We start from the raw sequence: 7,677 nt of genomic DNA on the forward strand, positions 1-7,677 counted from the left end.
CCGCGCCGCTACGCGCCCCGCAGACCCCACCACCTGGGCGCGGACCCGGCCGGGGCGGGGGGAGAGAGGCCCGGAGGGTTGGGGGAGGCAGGGATGCGGACTGGGGTAAGCGGCCGGTGCCTCCTAGACGCCTGCCAGGCTCCGGTGGCGCATCCGAGGCTCTGGTCCCCTCGGCGGCTCCGGGCAGACGCCGAGGCGCGCTGCTGGCGGTCGCGGCGGCTGGAGGGGGCCGTGCTCACGGTGGCGCGGGGCCGATTTAACCCTTTGCTGCCCCTCTAGGGGCTGGGGAAAAGGGGGAAGGAGGGAGGGCTGTGAGCGCCGACGGGGGCAGCCAGCCCGCGGGCGTCTCGGGCTCCTCCAGCCCGCCGCCACCCCCCGGCCGCAGCTCCTCCTCCCACCCACCCCACCCCCAACAGTTTACCTGTTGGTCCCCGGCTAGTGGGCAGGGGCCGGCGGCGGCGGCGGCACTCCGGCGGCCACAGCCTCCATGATTCGGGCTGGGATGGGGGAACTGGACTGGTTTTTATTTGTGAGATACCAGTCTCGTCCTGGCGAGCTCCGGGGACGCCGCGAAGTTTGCCACTGTCTGGGGGCGGCGGGCGACGCCGGCTCGCCGCCGCCGGCGTTCTCGCCCCCACGGCCCGGGAGCGCGAGCTTCCGAGTTGGCGGACGGCGGCGCGGCGGCCGCACTGAGCATGCCCAGCTCGGCGGCCGGACCGCGGAGGAGTTGGCTGCGAGCGCGCTCCGATCCGCCTCTCCGGGTTTTCGCAGCCGCAGAGCGCGCAGCCCGCGGGCCCCGGAGCCGGGGTTGGTCCTGGGGTGAAACTGGGCTAGGGAGGGGGTGCCCGCAGGACCCCTCTCCCGGCCGTGGGCCGCGCGGTCCGCCACGACCTCTCCCCGGGGTCGCTGTCCCCGTGGCCTGGGCCGGAAACCTCACCTGCGCCGGGCGTGTGGAGGGAGGGAGGCGATCCTCCAGGGGAGACCTTGGTCATCCAACCCGCCCGCGCTCCCCACTCGCTTCGGGGCGTGGGCACGGAGATGCTGGGCCACCTGCCGCGAGCACTGCGAGACCGGAGCCGCGGGGGCGGGCCCGGCCGGTCCCGAGGGACCCCGCGGGAGGCGTGCCCGGAGGATGTGCCGGCACTTGTCCAAGAATGATGGCTGCCATTTATGGAGCCCTCCCTTCGTGCCAGGATCTTGACAGTTTAAAGGTCTCTGATCCTTAAAGAAAAAAGCAAAACCTTGCAAGGTTTTACCGTACCCTTTTTGTAGATGGAGAAATTGAGTCAACGCAGTGAGGCCCGGTGACTTGTTCAAAGCCACAAAGCTATCTCCGCCTGATCCCAAGTTTCTGACCTGTTTCCCACGACTTGGGGTTGGAAGGACCAGGTTCCTGAAGTGCTCTTGCCTGCTTGTGTCACGTCCCCCACACCTCGGGGAATTTCCGGACTTCTGGTTCCATCTTCTATAAAATGGTATACGCGGAATCGAATCCAAAGCCTTGGTACAGCACCTGGCATATAGTGGGTGCTCACGTGTTGCCCAAAAAAATCCAAATAGCTACTTACCTCAGCTCACTTGAAGCAAAAGGGAAAGAAGAAAAGGTAGATGAGGGGATGGTATGTGGTAGAGGCCAGTTTCTCACTCCTGACCCCGATCTCGTAGCCCTTCTCCGCTCAGCCTAAGGTCAAGGCAGGCCTGTGGGTTTTGGGCGTCTTTACTCAATGTGAGTGCGGACTTGTAGAGAACAGTTACCCTCCACCAGGAGGCATTTCTTGACCACTTTCTGCACCCTGCTCCAAGGGTCTTTCTTCCTAATACCCTGGGTGTAACTTCAAAGCTGAACTTGCCCTTGTGATAAAGGCATCTATCAATCTAACTTCCTTTCTTGAGAAACAGGACAGCTATCTAACTTTATTAGGAAAATCATCAAAGACACCAAAAAGCAGGAGAATTGGTATAATGAACCCCCAAGTACTCATCTCCCAGCTGTGACTGTTATCAAAGTTTTGCCATTTTTCCTCCATTTACCCCACCCCAACTCGTTGACATACAATAGAGAGAACCTTGTCATTCATTGTTGCAACTTAGGAACACAGCAGGGAACACCACATGCAGGGCACTCAAAAAACAAAAACAAAAAAAAATGTTTGTTGGCTGGTGGAATAGATGATAGTGAGTAGGTGGGTGGATGAGTAGGTATGTGGCTGGATACTCCCCAGTGCTACTTTAGGGATACCTTATGCTGATGTGCTCCTCTGACAGAAAATGTAACCTAAATTCCTCCCTTGCAATACCTAGGCAAGAGTCTCCACCTTGCCTCCACAGAGGAAAAACTTTTGAAGTGCTCAAAATTGTATCTAACCGTAAAGATTTTATTTTTTTTAATTTTCTTAAATGTATGTTTAATTTTGAGAGCCAGCGAGCAGGGGAGGGGCAGAGAGAGGGGGAGACACACAATCCAAAGCAGGCTCCAGGCTCTGAGCTGTCAGCACAGAGCCTCACAAGGGGCTCAAACTCCTGAGCTGTGAGATCATGACTTGAGCTGAAGTTGGATGCCTAACTGACTGAACTACCCAGGCTTCCCCTAAAGATTTTATTTTAAAGTCAAAATGTGTTAGTAATGTGTCCCAAGTGTTTGTGAAAAAGTGTCCTTGTCTCCCTAATTCCATTGTCTTGAGACAATCTGGCATGGACGGGGAAAAAAAAAGCTTTAATGCGCTGAGACACTAACTCAAAAATCATTCTTTCACTACATGGACTTCCCATGGGCATTTTGGCTCCATCATCCTGGCACTTGTGTTCTTCATGATCCAGCCCCACCCACCAATCCAGTTTTTCCTCCTTCATCCCTCACCCCAGTTAGTCCTCATTCCGATTTCTAAGCATGGAATTCCCAGGGGCTTCAGTTTCCAACAGCCACCCGGGGACAGTCCTTACAGTCCAGACTCCTGTATGAAGCTCAGCCCAAACTCTTGAGGCACAGGATGATCCTTCGGTCCTGTCAGGGCCCTCAGCACTTAATTCTCATTTTAATTGCTCATCATTTACTGCCACACACTTAGATATGTCACAGAATCGTCTTGTTCTCCCATCCCCACCTTATCCTCTTGCTCTCCTTCCACTCAAGTTAGTCTTTAAGCTAAGGCCAGTTAACATGGAAGCCACCGTGATCTACGCTGTGCATGAATTTCCCATCTTGGTCGTGTTTAATACAGCAGATAGACACAAATTCTTATTGAATAAGGTGAGTTTCATTTGCTTACTGTTCCAATAAGGGGCGTCTTATCTTTAATTGGCTAATGACCTCCTGGGCCTGCGAACAGTTTGCACAGAACAGGAATTACTCAGAAAACCAGATGCTCCCCAGACAGGTCCGAGTCCAGACCTCAGCCTAGCCAGAAGTGAGTTCAGGCACCTGAGGAGATTTAGTACACCTGGAGAAAGAAAGGGATTGAAATGTGGCCAGAGAAGGCGTAATTATACACCATTTTAAGCATATAGGACTTAATCCTCCAAGTATGAAACTCAGTTTCTAGGGCTGCTTTTGTGGGTTGGCAAGTGTTTAAAAGCTGACCCTTTTTCGTAGGTCACAACCTAGGCCTCCTCAAAGATCCGTCATCCTCAGAAAACTCCTTAACTGATAATGTCCCTTCTGCAAGCCCCAGTTTCAGAGTTCTGCAAGGAGTCCCTCACAGCTGGGACTCCCTTTGTAGTATTGGACAGTCCCTTTAAGACAGCTCATGGCTGGCTTTCTCTCTCTACATTTGGTCTGCAAAAAATACATAGATGTCTTTGCCTCCACATATTCTAGTGTAGGCATTTTCTCACCAGCTTCCTTTCCTTACCCACCATGGACACATCCTGCAAGCCACACTTCTTCACCTTGAATGTTCTCCAGTCAGGGTCACAGACCAATTGCTGAAGTTCATACAAACTGCACTGGTTCAAATGTCAAATGCCAAGGCCAGTGGTCCCCTCAAAGCTCTTTTCACAAGGTTTGAGGTGAGGAATAAAATGTCTCTGGCAAAAGGCAACATACAGTCGTATTTTAGAGCAGGTTCCTACTAAAAAAGAGTGGAAAATGGTTAGGAGCAGAGGCAAGGTGTTGACCCACCAGAAAGCTGTGGTCCCATTTTCCCTATTTTACAGATTAACAGGTGAGGCTCCAGAGGTGAAGTTCCTGGCACAAGACCATTGAATTAGCAAGTGGCAAAGCCAGGATCAAACCTAGATCCCTCTGACTCTCCAACCTCTGCTCATTATTGTCAGTGTGTTCCATGTATTAATTATCATTTACATAACACGTATAAAAGTGAGCCTCGGAAGACAGATCGGGTATAAGAGAGGCAAAACTCCTGACAGCTTGCTCTGGTATAGAGCATGCTTCCACTCAAGTGGAAAGAAACAATTCTCAGTGTAGTGCCTGTAGGTGAAGTAATTACAGTTGCTGGGTTTCCCCATGGGACTGATGCTTGTCCAGGTGTATATATTACTCTGTTTTGTTAACAGTTTGTCTACAGGCAGTCTTGCTTACTTTCAGTTTTCCTTATATCCCCATTACATTTAAATGTATTTGTGTTGTGCCTACTTCTGACTCAAAAAAGAAAACTCTCCCCCTTCTTTTGGCCTCTTAAAAAAAAGGAGAAACGAGAATGACTTGAGAAGGTGGGTCAGGATAGAGAAAAGAGAAATAGGGGGTTAATTTTGGGATATTCCGACCAAATGGAATTTTTCATATAGTCTTTAGGCCACTTGTAGATATGTAGAGAATACAGACATTGTGACTCCCTAAGGCAGCAATGCCAACGGAATTATATTGCTAGCCAAATATGTACTTTTACATTGTTGAGTAGCCACGTTATACAGGTAAAAAGAAATAGGTGAAATTAATTTTAAGAATACATTTGCTTTGGGGTGCCCGTGTGGGTCAGTCGGTCAAGTGTCCAACTTCAGCTCAGGTCATGATCTCGTGGTTGGTGAGCTGGAGCCCCACATCGGGCTCTGTGCTGACAGCTCAGAGCCTGGAGCCTGCTTCAGATTCTGTGTCTCCCTCTCTCTCTGCCCTTCCCCTACCCGTGCTCTGTCTGCCTCTCTCTCAAAACATAAATAAACATTAAAAAAAAATTTAAGAAAGAATCCATTTGCTGTAACCCAATGTAGCCAAAATACTGATCATTTTTTAATGTGTTAATGAGATATTTTACATACTTTCCTTATCCTAAGTCTTAGAAACTTGGTATGCATTTTACACTTAAAGCACATCTCATTTCGTTTATTTAGTTAGTTTTAATAATCTCTACATCCAGTGTGGGGCTCAAACTCACAATCCCAAGATCAGCAGTCACACACTCCTCCCACTGAGCCAGCCAGGTGCCCCAAGCACTTCTCATTTCAGACCAGCCAATTTCATGTGTTCAGTAGTCACATGTGGCTAGTGACTACCACATTGGTCAGCCCAGCTCTCAGGGACATTTCAGCACTAGTGAACCTGAAACATAGGAGACCTTAATAAGATCACTGAGGAGGCGGTTGAGTTTCCAAATTAAAAAACCAAAAAGTAATAAAAGTCATAAAACAGGAGGAAGGTGAAGAAGTAAAGAAGAAAAGTAAAGACAACTTGAGAAAAGCATGGATACGCCCCCAAAACACTTAGTTGCTAGAGAAATGGAAGTGTCAGGAGAGACAAGAACATAGAAAAAAGAAATCTGGGGACTGAAAATCAAAGGATAAGATAAGAGAGTTTTGAATTACAAAGCTAAACCCATGGCTTCATTCATTCACCTGCCAATGGTTGTCACTGCATTTACAAAAAAAAAAAAAAAAGGCCTACTGGTTGATTTGGCGGGGGGGGGGGGGGGGGGGGGGGGGGGTTGGTGGGGGTGACACATAAATTTAGGTCACTAATGATCAGGGTCACATACTCAGCTTTTCAGCACCAGAATCTTATTTTGTTAGCTTACTCAGAGCTGTTTAAGGCTCCACAAGGCTCAAGCAAATTCTAAACACACTCAAGAAAGGATCAGTAGAAAATCAGAATGTTAATTTGTTGATACCCAGGAATTGGTCTTTCTGGGACTTAAAATAGGTATATTCCCATATTCAGATCACCCCCTTGCTATGTTGTAGAGGTTTTTTGTTTTATTTTGTTTTGTCTTAGTGACTTCTATACCCAGAGTGAGGCTTGAACTCACAACTCTGAGATCAAAAGTCACATTCTGTACCAACTGACCCAGCCAGGCACCCTACCCCCTTTCTAGTTTTAAAGAAACTGAAATAGTTTGTTGTAAAATTTGTTTGTTTGTTGTAAAACCGAAATCGTAAGTAGAGGTTTGTTTGGTGAGCATGAAATTAAAGCAAAGAATTGGATAACGTCCAAGGACTGTTTACTACTCAGACTGACCCATAGTGGAAGTCACCTTCCTTGTGACAGAAGTAGGACAGAAGCTGTGGGTTCTATTGGTCCCTTCGGTGGATATACAGACAGGTTGTAACTGTCCAATGCATTTTACTATTTATTATACCAGAGGTTCCTGGTAGTCCACAAACATGTCTTTTAGGTTTGTTTGTTTTGTTTTGGGCTTACACAGCCACTTCTGGACTCTAGAAAAATCTGCCCACACTGGGTCCACATTCTCAAGTGACATCAGTCTGCTGGAGCTGAAACGGGCCTGCCCCTTTGTGTGTGGCCTATTGTCACAGCACCATCTGCCCAGCTTACCTCAGAGAACAGGTTCACCTGACTGGCTCCTATGGCTCCTGACAGTGAGATTCCTATCATATAGAGACCTGCTAACCAGGTCTGGCTTCAGGTTTTCCTGTTGAGAGAGTGAGCGAGCAAGAGAGCACAGGACATTGATTCATGTTCAGTTACATGATTATTAGGTCACTGCTTCCTTATTGTTAACTAGTCTAAGAATCCAATCTTCATCATTTATTAGTTAATGGGTTGCATCTGATGAAAGTTGATCTTATATTTATTAATTATAAAATATTTCCATTTTGAGAGGAGTATTTATTTCCCAGTTTTAGGGACATCCTCTTACACTTCCTTATATGCCTGCTCTAGTTACACAGAGCAAGAAAGCCTAAAAAATATATTGGAATGAAGAATCTGGACATTACATAAAATATATTGACAGAGGCAAATGATCAAATTTTACATAAGAATAAACTCTTTTCCCTCCATCTACCGGATATATCAAAGACACTTTGGTATCTACTGTTTGCTAAATCTAAAGTTTAAATGCTAAGCAATAAAAAAATAAATGCTGCCAATCTTTTGGTCTCAGTAGCATTTGGGGAACAGTACATAAATCAATTATGTGATTCCTCTATATAATAGCCTTTTTAAAAGTATTTTTAAACGACCGCACAACATCCCCACCACTGTGCCTCCTCTCTGAGCTGTTAACAAATGGTAAAATTTACCAATTTGACTTTCATCTTTCTTCATTTCTTCTGCTCCCCCTCTGGCAGAGTTGCCATCAGGAAGCCAAAATGGTCAGCAAGAGAATGCAAGAAGACAGAAGCAGAATGCCCACTATCTCTTCATACAGGAAAACCAGGCTTGTCTAATCCTGAACGGACCACAAATAATTTGATAAAGGCAGTGGCTCAGGCCTCTCCTTCCACCTCCCCCAGTGTAATTAAACTCGGTCCTCACTCATTTCCATC

The 7,677-nt window shown here is 47.7% G+C and overlaps 1 protein-coding gene across 7 annotated transcripts in view; it reads right to left on the reverse strand.

Annotated features, from left to right (window-relative positions):
* The window catches only part of MED12L (mediator complex subunit 12L), a 334,106-nt gene extending 329,239 nt beyond the window's left edge, over positions 1-4,867 (reverse strand). For 2 of the 7 annotated variants that reach the window (XM_053221297.1, XM_053221298.1), the window contains exon 1: positions 422-4,867. The gene's annotated coding sequence lies outside the window, so the exon portion shown is untranslated. The remainder of the gene's footprint in view (positions 1-421) is intronic. The other 5 variants (XM_053221299.1, XM_053221300.1, XM_053221301.1 and 2 more) reach the window with 5 other exon arrangements.
* Positions 4,868-7,677: the final 2,810 nt, after the last annotated feature.

The sequence above is a fragment of the Acinonyx jubatus genome, chromosome C2 (assembly GCF_027475565.1).
Source record: "Acinonyx jubatus isolate Ajub_Pintada_27869175 chromosome C2, VMU_Ajub_asm_v1.0, whole genome shotgun sequence".
NCBI classification, from domain to species: domain Eukaryota; kingdom Metazoa; phylum Chordata; class Mammalia; order Carnivora; family Felidae; genus Acinonyx; species Acinonyx jubatus.